The sequence below is a fragment of the Schistocerca gregaria genome, chromosome 7, assembly GCF_023897955.1.
Source record: "Schistocerca gregaria isolate iqSchGreg1 chromosome 7, iqSchGreg1.2, whole genome shotgun sequence".
NCBI classification, from domain to species: domain Eukaryota; kingdom Metazoa; phylum Arthropoda; class Insecta; order Orthoptera; family Acrididae; genus Schistocerca; species Schistocerca gregaria.
The window spans coordinates 242,560,762-242,583,069 of NC_064926.1; the positions used below are offsets into that span (position 1 = coordinate 242,560,762).

The 22,308-nt window shown below is 42.2% G+C and overlaps 3 non-coding genes across 3 annotated transcripts; all 3 read right to left on the reverse strand.

The window, feature by feature from the left end:
- Positions 1-2,856: 2,856 nt before the first annotated feature.
- Positions 2,857-2,931, reverse strand: Trnas-cga (transfer RNA serine (anticodon CGA)). Its single transcript has one exon. It is a non-coding gene; the product is annotated as a tRNA-Ser (tRNA).
- A 225-nt stretch (positions 2,932-3,156) lies between these two features.
- Positions 3,157-3,231, reverse strand: Trnas-cga (transfer RNA serine (anticodon CGA)). The gene has a single exon. It is a non-coding gene; the product is annotated as a tRNA-Ser (tRNA).
- Positions 3,232-10,714: 7,483 nt separating this feature from the next.
- On the reverse strand, positions 10,715-10,821 carry LOC126282688 (U6 spliceosomal RNA). Its single transcript, XR_007551373.1, has one exon. It is a non-coding gene; the product is annotated as a U6 spliceosomal RNA (small nuclear RNA).
- Between the last annotated feature and the right edge of the window lie 11,487 nt (positions 10,822-22,308).

The following is a 22,308-nucleotide window of genomic DNA, read 5'->3' on the forward strand; positions in this document are numbered from 1 at the left end:
CAGAGAGGAGAAGTCTACTAGTATCAAACATAGGCCTTGAAGAAATTTCTGAGAACGTACGTTTGGAGCACAGCATTGTATGTTAGTGAAACATGGGTTGTGGGAAAACCAGAACAGAAGAGAATCGACGCATTTGAAATGTGGTGATATAGAAAAATGTTGGAAATTTTGTGTACTAATAAATTCAGGAATTAAGAGTTTCTCCGCAGGAAAGCAATATATGCAAAACACTGACAAGAAGAAGAGGCAGGTTTATATGACATTTGTTAAGACATGAGGGAATAAGTTCCATCGTACTAGAGAGAGATATGGACGATAATAACTGTAGAGGTAGACAGAGATTAGAAACATCGATTGAGGCAAATGCTGGAAACCATCCATAGAAAGAGCATAACCGAATCCCGTATCTATTCTTCTCAATCCGAACTTCTGCTTCGTAACAAATGATATCGCCGACGACGGGTAATTTAACCAGAAGCGTCCTTCCTTCCTCGCATCCTCGTTTTCGTCCACTGAATTAAAGTGTCGCAGTGAGGTTAAATGGTCGCAGATCATCATATCTGTCATTTAGCAGGTCCACTGCCGTTGACCATGAAAGTAAATCATAAAAATAACCTCATCAAAGCTCGTTGTCTTCCCGAATGTGTCCATTAATTCACGTCAACACTACCCTGCTTGGATGTAATATCTTTGACGGCACACATTCTGTACACTGCACAAATGTTTCAAATCAAAGACTGAGTTCTAAATAGTTCTTCCTATATCCCAGGATATGGTGTACAATTACAATACAGGCCATTAAAATTGCTACACAGAAGAAATGCAGATGATAAACAGGTATTCATTGGAAAAACATATTATACTAGAACTGACATGTGATTACATTTTCACGCAATTAGGGTGCTTAGATCCTGAGAAATCAGTACCTAAAACAACCACCTCTGGCCGTAATAACGGCCTTGATACGCCTGGACATTGAGTCAAACAGAGCTTGGATGGCGTGTACAGATACAGCTGCCCACGCAGCTTCAACACGGTACCACATTTTATCAAGAGTAGTGATTGGCGTATTGTGACGAGCCAGTTGCTCGGCCACCATTAACCAGACGTTTTTAATTGGTGAGAGATCTGGAGAATGTGCGGACCAGGGCAGCAGTCGAACATTTTCTGTACCTGGAAAGGCCCTACAGGACCTGCAACATGCAATCATGCATTATCCTGCTGAAATGTAGGATTTCGCTGGAATCGAATGAAGGGTAGAGCCACGGGTCGTAACACATCTGAAATGTGACGTCCACTGTACAAAGTGCAATCAGTGCGAAGAACAGGTGACCGAGACGTGTAGCCAATGGCACCCCATACCATTACGCGGGGTGATACGCCAGTATGGCGATGACGGATACACGCTTCCAGTGGCCGTTCTCGACGATGTCGTCAAACACGGATGCGACCATCATGATGCTGTAAACAGAACCTAGATTCATCCGAAAAAATAACGTTTTGCCGTTCGTGCACCTAGGTTGGCCCCTGAGTACACCATCGCAGGAACTCCTGTTTCTGATGCAGCGTCCACGGTAACGGCAGCCATGGTCTCCGAGCTGACTGTACAAGCTGCTGCAAACGTCGTCGAACTGTTCGTGAAGATAGTCGTTGTCTTGTAAACGTCCGCATCTGTTGACTCAGCTATCGAGACGCGGCTGCACGATCCGTTACAGCCATGCGTATAGGATGCCTCTCATCTCTACTAATAGCGATACGAGGCCGTTGGGATCCAGTGCAGCGTTCCATTTTACCCTCCTGAACCCACCGATTCCATATTCTGCTAACAGGCCTTGGATCTCGACCAACACGAGCAGAAATGTCGCGAAACGATAAACCGCAATCGCGATAGGCTACAATCCGACCTTCATCAAAGTCGGTAACGTGGTGGTACGCATTTCTCCTCCTTAGTCGAGGCATCACAACAACGTTTCATCAGACAACGCCGCTCAACTACTGTTTGTGTATTAGAAACAGGTTGGAAACTTTCCTTATGTCAGCACGTTGTAAGTGTCGCCACCGGCGCCAACCTTGTGTGAATGCTCTGAAAAGCTAATCATTTGCATATCACAGCATCCTCTTCCTGTCGGTTAAATTTCGCGTCTTCAGCACGTCATATTCGTGGTGTAGCAATTTTAATGGCCAGTAGGGTATCTATAATTATCGTTAATTTATATGTGGGTTGAAACTTGAAACTTCCTGGGAGATTAAAACTGTGTGCCCGACCGAGACTCGAACTCGGGACCTTTGCCTTTCGCGGGCAAGTGATCTACCAACTGAGCTACCGAAGCACGACTCACGCCCGTTACTCACAGCTTTACTTCTGCCAGTATCCGTCTCCTACCTTCCAAACTTTACAGAAGCTCTTCTGCGAACAATGCAGAACTAGCACTCCTGAAAGAAAGGATACTGCGGAGACATGGCTTAGCCACAGCCTAGGGGATGTTTCCAGAATGAGATTTTCACTGTGCAGCGGAGTGTGCGCTGATATGAAACTTCCTGGCAGATTAAAACTGTGTGCTCGACCGAGACTCGAACTCGGGACCTTTGCCTTTCGCAGGCAAGTGCTCTACCAACTGAGCTACCGAAGCACGACTCACGCCCGGTACTCACAGCTTTACTTCTGCCAGTATCCGTCTCCTACCTTCCAAACTTTACAGAAGCTCTTCTGCGAACCATGCAGAACTAGCACTCCTGAAAGAAAGGATACTGCGGAGACATGGCTTAGCCACAGCCTAGGGGTTGTTTCCAGAATGAGATTTTCACTCTGCAGCGGAGTGTGCGCTGATATGAAACTTCCTGGCAGATTAAAACTTTGTGCTCGACCGAGACTCGAACTCGGGACCTTTGCCTTTCGCGGGCAAGTGCTCTACCAACTGAGCTACCGAAGCACGACTCACGGCCGGTACTCACAGATTTACTTCTGCCAGTATCCGTCTCCTACCTTCCAAACTTTACAGAAGCTCTTCTGCGAACCATGCAGAACTAACACTCCTGAAAGAAAGGATACTGCGGAGACATGGCTTAGCCACAGCCTAGGGGATGATTCCAGAATGAGATTTTCACTCTGCAGCGGAGTGTGCGCTGATATGAAACTTCCTGGCAGATTAAAACTGTGTGCTCGACCGAGACTCGAACTCGGGACCTTTGCCTTTCGCGGGCAAATGCTCTACCAACTGAGCTACCGAAGCACGACTCACGCCCGGTACTCACAGCTTTACTTCTGCCAGTATCCGTCTCCTACCTTCCAAACTTTACAGAAGCTCTTCTGCGAACCATGCAGAACTAGCACTCCTGAAAGAAAGGATACTGCGGAGACATGGCTTAGCCACAGCCATGTCTCCGCAGTATCCTTTCTTTCAGGAGTGTTAGTTCTGCATGGTTCGCAGAAGAGCTTCTGTAAAGTTTGGAAGGTAGGAGACGGATACTGGCAGAAGTAAAGCTGTGAGTACCGGGCGTGAGTCGTGCTTCGGTAGCTCAGTTGGTAGAGCACTTGCCCGCGAAAGGCAAAGGTCCCGAGTTCGAGTCTCGGTCGGGCACACAGTTTTAATCTGCCCGGAAGTTTCATATCAGCGCACACTCCGCTGCAGAGTGAAAATCTCATTCTGGGGGATATATGTGGGTTGCTTATTATACAGAGCTCCTTCGCTGTCTCTTGTGGGAACCGTATAGTCAAACGACCGTACCAAGAAGATATTAGAGGACATACAAGGAAATGATGTGGAGTGTATGCCAATCAGATGAAGCGCAATTCAGATCGTTCGGAGAGTTTCCAGTATGATGTACGTCAATCTTATTCACACGACTAGCGACCCATGTCGTATGCCTGAAAGTTAGGAGAATATTATCAAGTTAAATATCTTCCGAAAACACAGTTTTTGCGACACAGTAGTACTTACATCGTGTTTTTGCTATTTCAACAGGTGAGATCTCGTAGCAGTTGAGATACTGGACTCGTACTCTGAAGTAGTTGAGCTACGATTCTCGTTCTGCCTTCCAAAAATGACTGATTCTTTTCCATACGTCATCAGGTGAATACCGAGGCATCGACTGCCTTTCGCGTCGCTAGTCGTTACCAAGTTGAGGTTGTGCTTCGACTGCAGTGACTTTAGTGTCGACGGGTCACTAGTACTGAGCTTTGTTACCTTCTTACATTTTTCACCACATGTGTTCCTGCCGTATAATTTTTGTCCCAGCAACAGAAGTTATAGAGAGGCAGCGGGAAAACATGTGATCGATGTTCTACTGCTATAACATCTTCGAGTGTAGCGCCCAATGTTCACATTAGGTCATAAAATGATGTTGAAAAATTTACATTAAAAGACTCTAAACTATGCTGTTGCTATAGTATATGTAGTCCTAATGGTATCGGTGTCTTTATATTTTTAAAGCCGGCCGCGGTGGTGTAGTGGTTCTAGGCGCGCAGTTCGGAACCGCGCGACTGCTACGGTCGCAGGTTCGAATCCTGCCTCGGGCATGGATGTGTGTGATGTCCTTAGGTTAGTTAGGTTTAAGTAGTTCTAAGTTCTAGGGGACTGATGACCACAGATGTTAAATACCATAGTGCTCAGAGCCATTTGAACTATATTTTTTAAAAAAAGCTTTCCAATTTAATGTTCTTCCTCCCGTAAATTTTTTGTATGTTAGAATGTACAAAATACTGAAATTTACGTGCGTAATCGTTAACGCATATTGTTGTTCTGTCTTGCTTCCGACGTTACAGATAGTACTGCTACTTTATTGTCAGTTTTAAGCCCAGTAAAGCTTCCCCGGCAACGCTGTTATGTAGATGCGGACGTTCATTCAATTTTATTTGTTATCATCAAAATCTGCACAGGTCTCCATCAACGGTAAATAGATTACGGGACAAGGGCGTTATTGCCACACAGCTTCGAAGTTGACATCTTTGTTTACGATAACAGCAGTAGTAAAATGTTGTACTTTACGTTGGAGACAAGCCGTAAAATTGAGGACCTCTCTTTCAAGTACGTTTCAGACGGCGACTGGCCGAGGAAGAGCTGTAGAAACAGTTTATCTTTCGATGCCAGCATGCGATGAATACCCTGCATCTCTAATAAAGTGAAGTTTTAAAATCACGGTATTAAGGGAAGGTTCGTTTAAGAGCACTCAAACTACTGTGTGAGATTTTATAGCTTAGGTTGGAAACAATTTTATCTTTCTGACGAAGTTAAACGAAACTGCTCGAAATAAAGATACGGTCTATGGAAGACTTTCAGAGCTCTTTGTACGATGGCGAGACAACCAAACGTAGTATGTGTTTCAAAAGTTTTATCATTCTGGGACGTAAGGTGAATAAAAAAATACACAGTGGACAGAGGATGAAATTATTCAGCTAACAGCTTGTGGAGACGGTAATCTAAGGGAGAAAGAGCTACTTGTTATACTAAGAGAACTAATAAACGTATTATCTGTGTTGCCTGTTGAGATAGCGGACTAATATGGTACTGCAATAACGCTAGTCATAAAATATAACCACTTTTTCTGCATCTGGTTTGTAAAGGTGTGGATTTACCTAATTCTGAGGTGCTTATTTCACTGGTAAAATCACATTGTCTAGATAGACAGCAAAATCGAAAACAGTGCAGATGAACATTGACAGAATTAAAACAAACAAGGAATAGATATTCGGAACTTTAAACTTAACATTATTTAATATGTACTTATTATTGTTTGGTATTTGAAAAATGTTCTGTTCATTTTTTTATCTTTTCTTTATCACATCTGCTATCTATGACGTTTTATAGGTTTCCTAGCACTCCTGAAAAAGAAAAAGATTGGATGAAGAAACAAAAGAATAGCAATCATTAAAATGTAGCAGATGAACAACAAAAACCCCTTAAAGATTTAAAAAATTACGTGATAGAACATTATGAAATGTATATTCGTATTCTAGACACCAAAATACGTACTGACTGATATATCACATACCAGACTCAAAATGGCTGTTGTGCGGTGTAATCATTTATATCTTGGAGTTAGTCATACTGTCAGTTTTGAGTAACAGTTACATGATGTTAAGTACGAAAGAAAATTAGTTCATGTTTCATGATATATCAAGCGTAAAGTGTTCAATATAATTTGAATTCTTGGACAGATTGGTACTGAGGAATTACTGCATACAAGAAATAGTGCAACACCTGTACGAACTTGGCCAGACAGCGTTGGGTCGAGTTTACAGTTGCTACAGTGCGACTGTCATAAAACACGAAATCAGTATGTAGTAATACTGTGCCATTTGTGATGACTGTGACGGTTTCGTGAGAGACAAAAATGAAGGACATGTGCAACGTAATTTTTGCTTCTGACTTGACCAAGTACGTTTGATAACCTTCAGGTTGAATCCTTGTTAATTGAAGTTCATCTTAATAAGAATAAAAACTTTATGACTCATTACACAGGTTATTTTAGGTTTTCTTCAATTTTATCATTTCTTAACTAATTCTCCTTAACGTTTCTAGACGGTATATAGCAATTATATCACTGAAAAGTAGTATATGAAGCGTCTCATTCACTTCCAAGGCACTTTGCACTTTCATGACGTATCCCAAAATCATGTTTGTTTTTTACAATATGACTAATTTTTGACATTACGTAATTACGTAGAAACATCTGTATTGTCTGTGCATTTGGTAAGAAGCAACAGTCCTGTACGAGAATGTTTTTAGAACAAACTAGAAACAAATCCAGGAGATAATGTTCTTTACCGAGGTAAGAGTCATGATAAATACTTACTTCCATCTCAGTGTTAAGTAAAAATATCTCTAACGAGTTAATTTACAAAACAAACACAAAAACTTCAGCCATTGAAATCCTGTAACAACGATAAACGAAAACCTTAAAACTCCCAGTAAAATTGTTTTATTCACAGTATCAGCACATACATGGATGTTCCCTGCAGAAGTCGCTAAATGTAAATACAACTAATGCTCTAAAGGACCCTTGTAGATCATTTTAGAGTATAAACGAAGCAAAGCTATCCAGCTCACGCAATGAAAAATACTGCATAAGATAGAATTCTCTGACAAATACTAAGTAAAGTGAAAGTTATAGTGAAGAAATAGTAATGAACTCTTTTACTGTAACGTAACACTTGGAAAATTCGTAGTAATTTCTATATTTAGGGCAGGGATGCTGTATCGGTCATTATTTAATAGGAAGAATATTAGCTAGACACAATTTGTGTAACAAGGTAAGGAATTAAAAAAAAAATATCTGTAACCATATCGCATCTAAATTTTATCCAGCGTTGTAGTTTGAACCAAGCACGTAGCATGACGTAACATCCTCCGAGTTTCATGTACTTCGTATTATTCACACACTCTACTCAGTCCCAGGGAAGTTCTAAATTTCGAAGTGCTGCTGTTATTGGCTTTGGTAAGAATGTTCACCTTACTGTGGTTGCTATACTTTGAAACAGGTTTGTGAAACCTGTTATTTTATTATTTATCTCAACTGGAAATCCACTTCTGAACCTCCTACAGTTTGAAACAGGAAAAGGTTGTCAACCCAGAACGCATATACCATCCACCGTTATTTGTAACTGTCAACCAAAACACAAGGGTATTCGATATTTCTTGCTTACTGTCAGCTGTTATTATCGAATTGTTAGAATTATTCCTGAATACAGAGCCTGGACGAATGAACACGGCTGGACGTGAATGCACATATATAATCTCACCCCATGGCGCGCACGCCTTGTATACACCATATGTAAGACCTCCACGTGATTCACACTGGTTCAGAGCTTAGTGCGAAATGTGTCAGTGTGAGTAGGGCAGTGGAAATGGGACAATGCTATTTACAGTGGTGCAGCGGGTGGTCGTTGTGGAAGCCTGATTTCACCTGAGTGATTATGGCAACTCACAGCATCACAGGTTCTGGGCACCGGAGAATCCGCATAGATTTTTCGAAACACCATTGCGCTGTAGGAAAAAGGGGCCTCCATGGGCCAGCGGTCAATGGTTTCAGTTCGCTGCAATCGCCAGAACTCCGACTACTCAGGCACACACTTCCAGCTCCGTGTCCCACACACCACTCACTACCACACACCCCAGAAGGAACACACAACCAAGCAAAGATGATACGACGAGGGTCAGAATCGATGGACTGTGTGCACAAGTGGCGCCAATAGGATCGCGAATGCGCGCGCGTCCTCACTGAAGTCAATTATAGTATATGGAGTGCGTGAGTCAGTTGTGGTGTACTAAATACGCCAGGATGTACTGGACAACTCGTTAGCAACTACGAGCAAGACAGTAATATTATCTGGTACCTACCAGGAGACCTGAAGCTATTGGCCTCCTTGGCATTTATTTGAAATTATGTATAATGAACGTTCAGTAATTATTTTATTTAAAGATTGCTAATTCTACCCGGTGTGATCTGCCAGGAATTCGGTTCCTTTATGTTTTTCACTGAGCCCTTCTGGGGCTGTCGTGTGTCAATCAGATGTTTGTCTAAGCGCCAAGCTAGTATTTTGCAACGTTAAGCTGGTACTTGAAGTCATTGTTTGTTATCATTGAGTATTTGATACTACTGATTGTAATTTCTGTATGTTGTAGACGTTGCGGACCTTCCTTGGGGTGAGTTACTACTTTTTGTCTGTAATTAAAGTTGAGTGCGCTCAGCCTAAAGGTACGCAAGTTGTGTCATGTGTCTCTTATTCCGTGTTGAAGAGCTCTTTGGGTTACAAAATGGTTCAAATGGCTCTGAGCACCATGGGACTTAACAGATGAGGTCATCAGTCCCCTGGTACTTAGAACTACTTAAACCTAACTAACCTAAGGACACCGCACGCATCCATGCCCGAAGCAGGATTCGAACTTGCTACCGTAGCGGTCGAGCTGTTCCAGACTGAAGCGCCTAGAACCGCAAGGCCACCACGGTCGGCTCTTTGGGTTACAGGCGTACATTTCAACCGGCCATGTGCGATTTGGTGCGTATTCAAATTGCAGCGTCTATTAGTTCCTAAGAGGCCCCAATAAAGGTATACCTTAATTTATTTAATCTTGTTTGAATTATTATGCAATTATTGTTTTAAATGACTTTGTACATTGTTTCTTGTTATTGCTAGGAAGGTTGACTCGCATGTTTATGAGCTGGCCCTTACTATACTGAAGTTTTAATAGTTGGTTACCTTGAAAGTAATATTTAATTGCTCGTTTATGTATAGTTGTGTGTGTTAATTTCTATGAAACTTGTTTGCTGTTTGTTGTGTGGTGTATGCTGACAGCGGTTGACGCGTTGCTGTTCTGCTGGTCTGGGCCAGGGAAGCGTTTTCTTTCTGCTTCCGCGGATAGGCCTGGTTGTTGGCAGGTCGTACGCGCTTATGCGGGACTCCCTTTAGAGCCTCAATTTGAGTAGTCTCTTACCATTATTTTAGTATCGTGCCGCGGCAAGGTTGTCGCTAAATTGTATGCTTTTTAATGTCTTTTGTTTAACGTTTGTTGAACTTACATTGAAATAAAAAATGGTTCAAATGGCTCTGAGCACCATGGGACTTAACAGATGAGGTCATCAGCCCCCTAGAACTTAGAACTACTAACTAACCTAAGAATATCACTACACATCCATGCTCGAGGCAGGATTCAAACCTGCAACCGTAGCGGTCATGCGGTTCCAAACTGTAGGGCCTAGAACCGCTTGGCCATCCCGGCCGGCACATTCAAATCCTGTTGTGGGATTATCCCACTCTTGTAATGCTAGTGGCGCAGACAGAGTGCTTCAGATTTATTTAATCGGTTAACTGTTTGTAATCGCGACACCATTGTGTTGCACAGCTGATATGTTCTTCGAGCACCATTTGTAATATTATGTATAATGCAAATGTCCTTATGCATTGTGACATTAATTTATAAAGCTCAACAATCTGTATGAATGTGGCAAGAATCTTGGTAACTGTAAGTTAGCTAATGACAGGCTTGTTATTAAATAAATATATTCCTTTGGAAATGGTAAATGACGCATCAAGTTGGGCCACCCTTCCACTTGCTTTCCTTAAATTAATCTCGATTGTTGTCCTGGGTCTCTTCGTCTCTCAAATTCCAACGATTTAAAACTTCACTAAGTTCATTTACCACACATAATTACCAATCTAATGACTGATCACGCTTAGCAGTGACAAGAAAACCACATGGCAATCTAAATTTTCTAATCTTTAATATTTATAGTAACTGCAGTTCATAATTCAAATATCAATCGACTATAGCAGTTCGATGCAACTCTAAAAAATTCTCGAGAATGTAGACCTCGACGATCCGAGAGCGTCTTTAATACCCTAAAGTTCTGGCTGATGTTTCGACATGCAGTGTAGCCCACTCTAAAGTAAAATGATTGTCTGCCCTGGAGAGGGTGGGGGGGTTGGGGGAGGAGGGCACGAATACCTGTTGTTGCAGATCTTTAAACAGACATGCATGTTCTATAAGCTTTTAAGCGAAGTGTAAAATAAATAAAGATGGAAGAAAATCGTTAGTACTCGAAACTAGTCATCCCTAGACCGCTGGTTCGAGTCTCGTTTGTCATAATTTTTTTCGTTCAGTTGGAATACCTACGTAATTTAAACACAAAATTCATCAAATATGTGATAGTTAATTCCTATCTATCCGCCATTTTTATGAAAAATCGCTTCACCTTACATGGCCACATACCAGGCGAGCATTATACCACTTTTTTCATGTCGTTGTATATCATTCAGGTACAGGGACCATGCTAATCCTCTCTGCATCATTTTAGTTTTGGTAGATGTACCTCCGAAGCGGATGCAACCAGAGGAGCAAGCTGTCTGCCGAAAAATGCAACCGGCCTTGACAATGTTAACCACGTTCGTAAAACTTAAAAATTGACGTACTCGACATTTTTTGAGAGTTGTATCGATCACCATTAGGTAACAGATATTTGAGTGCTAATGCAACCGTCCTTGGGAATGTTAACCACGTTCGTAAAACTTAAAAATCGACGTACTCGACATTTTTGAGAGTTGTATCGATCACCATTAGGTAACAGACATTTGAGTGCTAAACGTCACGTACTATAAACATAAAAATTTACAAAAATTCGAGTTGCCACGTGGCCACTGAACCATACTGTTGATTACAGCCTTTTGAGCAAAATGCCCTAATATAAACGCATCTGGCTATAAATTATGTCGACAACACTTATCCTTCGCAACTGCAACGGAAACCAAGTCATACGTACGAGAAAGGGGTAACTAGTCATTAATGGAAGAGGAATAAACGTAACTAAGGCGAAGCAAAGATTATGAGGCCGTTGGTGTAATTAAATTCGCCTCGTAGACGATTTACCGTGCAGTGCATATGTTAATGCAATATGCATAACGTGAAACAACTCTCAGTCTTACGTAATGAGAAAATACTCTGACTTCTGAACACACAAAAGAGAGCTTTCCTCTGAGTATTTGTCGAATGTCGATTTGCAGCGTGTGCTGTACGTACTTCTACATTTGCCATCAGTACATTGTAGATGTACATATCCACAATTGCTTAAAAATCAAGTAATATAAAATAATACTCAAGGTGCAGTGAAATGTACCACCAAGTTTTGAGTGCCAAGGCAATTAAACAGGGAATTCAGTCACTATGTGGCCTGTTGCAGACAGTGAGCACATAAGCTGAGATGACAAAAGTCATGGGATACTTTCTGATATCGTGCCGAATCACTTTTTTCAGCAGATAGATGTGGTATTGGGTTCCACCAGTCCTTGGAAGTCCTCTGCAGAATTACTAAGCCACGCTGCCTCTATAGCCTTCCATAATAGCGAAAGTGTTGCCGGTGCAGGACGTTGTGTGCGAACTGATCTCTCGATTATGCGCCATAAATGTTCGATGGTATTCATGTCTTTGATCTGGGTGACCAAAAATCATTTGCTCAAATTGTCCAGAATGTCCTAAAATCTAATCACGAACCGTTGTGGTCGTCTCACATGACATAGTTGTTTGGGAGCATAAAGTAAATGAATAGCTGCAAATTCTCTATAAGTAGAGGAACATAACCATTTCTAGTTAGTGATAGGGCCAGTTGCACCAGAGGACTCAGTTTATTCTCTGTAAGCACAGATTACAGCATTATGGAGACACCACCAATTTGCACAGTGTCCTGTTGACAACTTGAATCCATGGCTTTGTGGGGGTCTGCCCAACACTTGAAACCTGACTTCAACTCTTACCAACAAAGATCACGACTCATCTGACCAGAACACAGTTTCTAGTCGTCTAGGGTCTAGCCGATATGGTCACGAGTCCAGGAGAGGCGCTGCAGGCGATGTCATTCTATCAGCAAAGGCACTTTGCGTCGCTCGTCTGCAACTACAGCACATTAGCGCCACATTTTACCGCACTGTTCTGACGGTTATGTTCGTCATACGTCCCAAGTAGATTTCTACAGTTATTTCACGCAGTGTTGCTTGTCTGTTAGCACTGACAACTCTATGGAAACCCCACTGCTCTCGGTCGTTAAGTGAACGCCGTCGGCCACTGCATTGTCCATGGGAGTGGTAAAGTTTGACATGTGGTATTCTCGGCACGATGTTGACGCTGTGGATATTGGTATATTGAATCCGCTAACAATTTCGGAAATGGAATGTTCACAGGTCTACCTCCAACCGCCATTCCCCGTTCGAAATCTGTTAATTCCCGTCGTACAGCCGTAACCACGTCGGAAATCTTTTCACACGAGTCACCTTAGCACAAACGACAATTCTGTCAATGCAGTGCCCTTTTATACCTTGTGTATTCTATACTGCCGCCATGTTATCTGTACATATCGATATCGCACGTCACCTCAGTGTATAACCATGTGCCTGCGTAAGGAAAAAGAAATGTTTAAAAGAAACAGGTAAATCAACACTAGACTTGTAAACGAAGTGCTATACAAAAAAAAGTCTTCTTTTGTATGGTATTCAGGCGTATATAGAACCTTCTGAATCAACAACGAAATTCACACTGAATAGAAAAGAGATTCATTACTTTACAGTACATTAAAAAATTATATCAAATAATTTATCAGGCATGCTATGACCTACAGGGCGTTTTAGAAGGTAACATGACCATGAATGATAATAGTATGTACCGATATTCCAGTCAAGGTGGACACGTGACGGAATCTCTTACACAAAAAGTCCCATTTTCAATTGGAATGTCAAGTATAACTTTTAATCCGTCTTGATTGCAAAATGTTTATTTATATGACCGGTTTCGGTTCCTTTAGAACCATCTTCAGATATGATATTTCAGTTACAGGAGTAACCCGTCCAAATACAACAACTTTCACATGCTGCGTCACAGCAGGCAGTCTGTGCAGATAAGTTATCTACACTGCTACTGTGAAGCAATGGCTGACACATTTCCCTAGCAAGCAGAATACATCGGTTCGAGTCATAGCCGTGGCATAGATTTTAATTTATTTCTTCAGCTTCTATCATTATAGCAGATAACGTTGAGACCTACATGTCTCAAAGAAAATGTACAGGTTGTTTCAAAAATGACCGGTATATTTGAAACGCAATAAAAACTAAACGATCAGCGATAGAAATACACCATTTGTTGCAATATGCTTGGGACAACAGTACATTTTCAGGCGGACAAACTTTCGAAATTACAGTAGTTACAATTTTCAACAACAGATGGCGCTGCAAGTGACGTGAAAGATATAGAACACAACGCAGTCTGTGGGTGCGCCATTCTGTACGTCGTCTTTCTGCTGTAAGCGTGTGCTGTTCACAACATGCAAGTGTGATGTGGACAACATGGTTTATTCCTTAGAACAGAGGATTTTTCTGATGTTGGAATTCCACCGCCTAGAACACAGTGTTGTTGCAACAAGACGAAGTTTTCAATGGAGGTTTAATGTAACCAAAGGACCGAAAAGCGATACAATAAAGGATCTGTTTGAAAAATTTCAACGGACTGGGAACGTGACGGATGAACGTGCTGGAAAGGTAGGGCGACCACGTACGGCAACCACAGAGGGCAACGCGCAGCTAGTGCAGCAGGTGATCAAACAGCGGCCTCGGGTTTCCGTTCGCCGAGTTGCAGCTGCGGTCCAAATGACGCAAACGTCCACGTATCGTCTCATGCGCCAGAGTTTACACCTCTATCCATACAAAATTCAAACGCCGCAACCCCTCAGTGCCGCTACCATTGCTGCACGAGAGACATTCGCTAACGATATTGTGCACAGGATTGGTGACGGTGATATGCATGTGGGCAGCATTTGGTTTACTGACAAAGCTTATTTTTACCTGGACGGCTTCGTCAATAAACAGAACTGTCGCATATGGGGAACCGAAAAGCCCCATGTTGCAGTCCCATCGTCCCTGCATCCTCAAAAAGTACTGGTCTGGGCCGCCATTTCTTCCAAAGGAATCATTGACCCATTTTTCAGATCCGAAACGATTACTGCATCACGCTATCTGGACATTCATCGTGAATTTGTGGCGGTACAAACTGCCTTAGACGACACTGCGAACACCTCGTGATTTATGTAAGATGGTGCCCGGCCACATCGCACGGCCGACGTCTTTAATTTCCTGAATGAATATTTCGATGATCGTGTGATTGCTTTGGGCTATCCGAAACATACAGGAGGTGGCGTGGATTGGCCTCCCTATTCGCCAGACATGAACCCCTGTGACTTCTTTCTGTGGGGGCACTTGAAAGACCAGGTGTACCGCCAGAATCCAGAAACAATTGAACAGCTGAAGCAGTACATCTCATCTGCATGTGAAGCCATTCCGCCAGACACGTTGTCAAAGGTTTCGGGTAATTTCATTCAGAGACTACGCCATATTATTGCTACGCATGGTGGATATGTGGAAAATATTGTACTATAGAGTTTCCCAGACCGCAGCGCCATCTGTTGTTGACAATTGTAACTACTGTAATTTCGAAAGTTTGTCTACCTGAAAATGTACTGTTGTCCCAAGCATATTGCAACAAACGGTACATTTCTATCGCTGCTCGTTTAGTTTGTATTGCCGTTTCAAGTATACCGGTCATTTTTGAAACACCCTGTAAGTATATAAGAAAAGAATAATCTCATATGGGATGCAGTACCCATATTATATGACATACACAATAACCCACTTAATCTATCCATGGTGAGGCAGCTACCAAAAAGATAAGATAATCTGTCGAAAGCATTTCGCTTCTGTGACACAGAAGCAGCCAACTCTCACTACATCAGTGCCTGTCACTCCAGATCCATCAACATAGACTTGCTTTGAAGATAAAATAATCAAATTAAGGGAGTTAGTCGTATCTTGCAAAAGTGTGTGGCTGTAAGAATGTACAAATCTTCAGACTTGGTGAAAAGCTCTCATGGAAGAAGGAGAGTGCCTACCATTGTACGAACAGACAGAAACCGAAAATATATCAGAAGAACCAAGCGAAGAAGGACAAACAAATATTGAAGACTGTTGGATCCTGATAATTAAAAAAAGAGATTTATTTGATCTACACACATCAAAAAAGTTTGAATCACCCCGGTTCCCAGAACCCCTGAAGATAGACGTTGAATGTGGATATTGCATCACAGACACAGTCCCTTTGAATGTTCAGAGTTGTCACTAAACGCACCCAAAGATGTAAACAATCATGCATGAGCAGCGTCTATTAGACGAGGGGATCCGACATCCGATTAGTTCCAGTCATTTCACCAGGAAGGAGGTAAACAGCTCGGTGTAGTTCGACCATGCCTAGACGGTCAATTCCGCATTGTTACTTTGTGCCAGGAAGGTCTCTCAACAAGGGAAGTGTCCAGGCGTTTCGGAATGAACCAAAGTGATGTCTTTCGGACATGGAGGAGATACAGAGAGACATGAAACGTCGATGACATGCCTCGCTCAGGCCGCCAATGGGCAACTACTGCAGTGGATGACCGCTACCGAAGGATTATGGCTCGGAGGAACCCTAAAGCAACGCCACCATGTTGAATGACGCTTTTCGTGCAGCCACAGGACATCGTGTTACGACTCAAATTGTGCTCAATAGGCTGCATGAAGAGCAACTTCATTCCCGTCGTCCATGGCGAGGTCCATCTTTAAAAAGCAACAACGATGCCATGCAGCGCGGAACAGATGGACTCAACAACATGCCGAATGGACCGCTCAAGACTGGAATCACGTTCTCTTCATCGATAAGTGTCGCAAATGCCTTCAACTAGAAATCGTCGGAGACGAAGGCAACCTGGTCAGGCGGAATACCTTAGACAAACTGCCCAGAGAGTGCAGCAAGGTGGATTGAAAAGGGCTGTTTATGGACGGCGTGGCTCACCAACCACTCTAAGGGATCTACGCCCAAACGCCGTTGAGGAGTGTGACAGTTTGGACCAACAGTGCACTGATGAACTTGTAGGTAGTATGCCAAGATGAACACAGGCATGCATCAGTGCAAGAGACGTGCTACTGAGTATTAGAGGTACCGGCGTGTACAGCAATCTGAAGCATCATCTCTGAAGATGCTGTATGGAGGTACTACATGGAATGTGTGGTTTGCATGAGCAATAAAAAGGGCGGAAATGATGTTTATGTTAATCTTTACTACAATTTTCTATACAGTTTCCGGAATCGAGGTGATGGAAAACTTTTTTTTGGTGTATGTATGAAGCCAGCTCAGCATGACACTGAAGGAGAAAGTCGCGCAAGGCGGATAGACGAAAATAGAGTGTTTGCTCTAAATTTGTTATATTACAGAGCTGAGGCATACAGATTTTTGCCAGAATACTTCATGCACCCGTAACTGTGTACATTAAGGAAGGTTGTTCTTGTTGTTGTTGTTGTGGTCTTCAGCCCAGAGACTTGGTTTGATGCAGCTCTCCATGCTACTCTATCCTGTGCAACCTCCTTCATCGCCCAGTACCTACTGTAACCTACATCCTTCTGAATCTGTTTAGTGTATTCATCTCTTGATCTCCCTCTACGCTGCCCTCCAATACTAAATTGGTGATCCCTTGATTCCTCACCATATGCCGTACCAACCGATCCCTTCTTCTAGTCAAGTTGTGCCACAAGTTTCTATTCTCTCCAATTCTATTCAATACCTCCTCATTAGTTATGTGATCTACCCATCTATTCTTGAGCATTCTTCTGTAGCACCACACTTCGAAAGCTTCTATTCTCTTCTTGTCTAAACTATTTATCGTCCACGCTTTACTTCCATACATGGCTACACTCCATAAAAATACTTTCAGATACGACTTCCTGACACTTAAATCTATACTCGATGTTAACAAATTTTCTCTTCTTCAGAAACGCTTTCCGTGCCATTGCCAGTCTACATTTTATATCGTCTCTACTTTGACCATCATCAGTTATTTTGCTCCCCAAATAGCAAAACTCCTTTACTAATTTAAGTGCCTCATTTCCTAATCTAATACCCTCGACATGACCCGACTTAATTCGACTACATTCCGTTATCCTCGTTTTGCTTTTGCTGATGTTCATCTAATATCTTCCTATCAAGACACTGTCCATTCCATTCAGCTGCTCTTCCAGGTCCTTTGCTGTCTCTGACTGAATTACAATGTCACTGCCGAACCTCAAAGTTTTTATTTCTTCTCCATGGATTTTAATTCCAACTCCGAATTTTTCTTCCGTTTCCTTTACTGCTTGCTCAATATACAGATTGAATAACATCGGAGATAGGCTACAACCCTGTCTCACTCCCTTCCCAACCACTGCTTCCCTTACATGCCCCTGGACTCTTAAGGAAGGAGTACAAATGAAATGTTGTATTAGTGATAGTATCTTCCACATTTTAAAGCATAAGGTATAGCAGTTCTCTGACACTGATGAATACTTCAATATGTCAATGTGTCATTATGTCTCGTGACAAACTTATCACATGACAGCTCTTCCGATAGTTTTATTGGTATATGTCCGTGCTTCTTACACGTGAATCTGTGAGTTTATGTTATTTTGGTATGAATGCAGTGGATTGAAGTTCTATTCAACGTCGCTTGTACGAGTATTTCTTCAGAAATACATCGTAGGTTTCCACTGGATTCACGAATTTTAACATTATTGCTTTCGTATCCCGCCTGGAAGGCGGCGCGTGGGTCTGCTCCTGTAAGAGTAGGCCGAATGTAGGAAGTGAGTTGGAGAAGAAAAAGGTTAAATGCTTCGGTACTGCGTTTAACTTAACAGAATATTTTATAGAGAATAGTAGAAAATGACATACGTAACTATGCATTGAAGACCACGTAGGTGCGAAGCTGGAAAGGCATCAACGTTAATAGCCACTAGCAGAACAAACTATCATTAAAGAAACTGAAAGAACAAAGTCCGTAATGGCTAGCCCCCTATGAAGTAGAAGCTAAGTTGCTTGGTCGTCGGCTCGGAATCAAATGGGTTGAATCTGGACCGGCCCTAGCAGAGCTGCACAGCGCCGCCTAGAGGGCGCTATCGTCGGTGTCCGTCATAGAGCCAACCTAAGAACATGCACCTAAGCAGTGGCATCGTAGCTATCGATACCACAATTACAGCTTACTTTAGAATCTTCCATTTCTTCCGATATTACACAAACTCCTGCAGAGAAAAAAAATAAAAAAAGTAAAAAAAATAAAAAGAAGAAGATAATTTTCTAAATCACGTATAAAGGGATTGAGGCATTTGCAAATATCCTTATGATGCATGGAACTCTTTGCTTTCTCATCACCGGAACACCAGTATCACTCTAGGTATCAAGCGATAACAACTTTAGTAACGGCGAGTGTCACACACTGTATGTATTAGATTGTGGCAGGACCCTATCTATATCAGCGTGTCTCGTTGGGTAAGACAGGACAGCCTCATGTGAGATCATCAATGAAACTATTCTAGGCGGAACCAGTCGGGTTTCACCGACTTCCTAGCTGCGCGAGAATGCTAAAGCATGTCAGTGCTGGAATCCATGTGCTCCAGCTGTCTCACTACACCGCGCAAAGGAACCATCATTGCTAAAGCAATAGCGGATCAGAGGGTCTGCATCAATTTATTGCATTATTGTATTAACTAAATAGTTTTCAGTAAGAGGCCGTCGTTCCTTTACCTGTGAGACAACTGGCATAGCTACAAGTCAGGCACTACATCTCACTAGCCCGTAACAATCCGTTTACACACTCATTTATTCCCAGGTCTCACGATTGGAACGGAAGAATACAACACTAGTAGGTTCCATTTGAACAGCAAATGGTTCCTGGCTATCCAGTGGACAACCACAGCAAAGAAAAACCCTAGTCATAATAGTTCAAAGGCAAGAGAAACAGGAAGTTGGAAACTAGCCGCTTGTTTACTATCGTGAGACTCTTAACTCATATGCAAGTTAGTGGGCAGAATCACGATGTTATGCAGATTACACCTAGGTGGATTTATACTGAATCTGTACAAGGTGTGTGATTCAAGCTCATAAAGGCCCTTATAAATATCAAACGTGCGGTGGCTAGCCTGTCATCTAATTTATTCATTGAATTAATTGATGAAAGTTCCCCTCCAAAGAGGATATAAGAAAGGATTCTGGTGAGCGTGTTTAATACAGGAAAGTCATCCTAAAAACTGACAATTTGGCTGGTCTCCCATCGGGCGCCTCTCCAGGTGGCGGATAGGGGAATGCTCACCAGATATGGTGGGTACCGGGGAAATAAAATACTCGGGGTGGACCAAAACTAGCAACTGCTGCCTTGTAGTATGATATTGGCTTATCAAAGGCTAAAGGAAGTAAACCTTGAGTAAAAATTACCTGGTACTCCGGGTTGGGGGTTGTGCAGTGGGCCAGCACCTCACTCACATAAAAACATAAAAATGCTAAAAAACCTAATAATATGCCTCGGAAAAATTGGAACTTTGGACGACGAACTGGCGATGAGAAACGGAAAATTATGTTTGGATGCTGGAATGTGCAAGGTATTTCCACTAAAATAAATTTACTACCTGCAGAACTTGACATGTTCAACATGGATGTGGTCGTACTCTCTGAAACAAAGAAGAAAGGCCAAGGAGAAGAAGAACTGGATAATTATGTACATATCTGGAGTGGGGTATCAAAATCAGTAAGAGCCAAAGCAGGAGTCTCCATTATGATAAATAAATCATGGAAAGAAAGAATCATAAATTGGACATTCATCAATGAACGAATTATAACTGTTGAAATGACATTATTTGCTAGGGAAGTTGTGATTATTGGCGTATATGCACCCACGAACGACACAAAAGATAAGGAGAAGGATACGTTTTGGGACACCCTCAGAGAGACTATTGAAAAAATCCCAAGAAGAAAGGAACTGATTATAATGGGAGATCTGAATGGAAGGGTAGGAATTAGAGAATCTTGTAGAATAATAGGAAAACATGGAGAGGACGAATATAATGACAATGGGGAACGATTGATTGCAATTTGTGAACAAATTGATGTAAAAATTACCAACACATTTTTCAAACATAAGGACATTAATAAATATACTTGGCAAAAGATCACCGAAGTACTTCGTTCTATAATAGATTATATTATCATTAGGCAAACAAGTGGTTTCAAAGCAGTAGACGTCAGATCTTATAGAGGAGCTCAGTGTGAATCAGACCACTATCTAGTTAAAATGAAGTCTTTATGGCCATGGAAGAATGCAAGGAGTGGTACAAATAACATAAATAAAACGAACCAGAGTGAGAAAGATGAAAATTTGCCTTTTAAAATTGACAGCCTACAAGACGAAAGTATGAGAACACTCTTTGCGGCCAGGATGGAAAGGAAACTGGTTGAATCATTTGAAGGAAGTACAGACGAAATATTTTTTGGTCATCAGTCTACTGACTGGTTTGATGCGGCCCGCCACGAATTCCTTTCCTGTGCTAACCTCTTCATCTCAGAGTAGCACTTGCAACCTACCTCCTCAATTATTTGCTGGACGTATTCCAATCTCTGTCTTCCTCTACAGTTTTTCCCTCTACAGCTCCCTCTAGTACCATGGAAGTCATTCCCTCATGTCTTAGCAGATGTCCTGTCGTCCTGTCCCTTCTCCTTATCAGTGTTTTTCCACATATTCCTTTCCTCTCCGATTCTGCGTAGAACCTCCTCATTCCTTACCGTATCAGTCCACCTACTTTTCAATATTCGTCTATAGCACCACATCTCAAATGCTTCGATTCTCTTTTGTTCCGGTTTTCCCACAGTCCATGTTTCACTAGCATACAATGCTGTACTCCAGACGTACATCCTCAGAAATTTCTTCCTCAAATTAAGGCCGGTATTTGATATTAGTAGACTTCTCTTGGCCAGAAATGCCTTTTTTGCGATAGCGAGTCTGCTTTTAATGTCTTCCTTGCTCCGTCCGTCATTGGTTATTTTACTGCCTAGGTAGCAGAATTCCTTAACTTCATTGATTTCGTGACCATCAATCCTGATGTTAAGTTTCTCGCTGTTCTCATTTCTACTACTTCTCATTACCTTCGTCTTTCTCCGATTTACTCTCAAACCATACTGTGTACTCATTAGACTGTTCATTCCGTTCAGCAGATCATTTACGAGGGTCGGTCAAAAAGTAATGCCTCCCATTTTTTTTCTACTTAAAAAAATTAAGTTAAGTGAAAAATTTGAATTTGGCGCCATTCCTCAAACCTTCTTCTGCAATCCACTGCAGTAGTAACTTTCTGTGTCAACAGGTGGCAGCACAGCAGAAGTTTGTAAGATGGCCGACATCGATGTTCGTTTGAGACAGCGTTGTGTGATTGAATTCTTGAATGCAGAAGGTGAAACGCCCATACGCATTCATGAAAGACTGAAGAAAGTGTATGGTGTTGTGACAGTGGATGTCAGCACTGTTAGACGATGGGTTCGTCGTTGTAAGGAAGCTGAAGGGCAAACACCGTTGACTGACGAAAAGCGGAGCGGCAGGCCGGTGAGTGCAGTGACTCCACACAACATTCAGCAAGTTGATGACATCATTCGTGGTGACCGTCGGGTGACTGCAGATGAAGTGTGTCGCATTATTTCTCTTAGTAAAGGCAGTGTGATCACGATTATTAAACAATTGGGGTACTCAAAAGTTTGTGCACGGTGGGTTCCAAGAATGTTAACCGATCAGAATAAAGAGGCAAGGAAAACAATAGCCTCCCAACACTTGCAGCGCTTCCGTTTGGAGGGAGATGAGTTTCTGAAAAAAATTGTGACCAGGGACGAAACATGGGTGCATTTTTTTGAACCCGAATCAAAGAGGCAGTCAATGGAGTGGCGTCACACAAGCTCGCCGAGGAAGAAAAAAATCAAA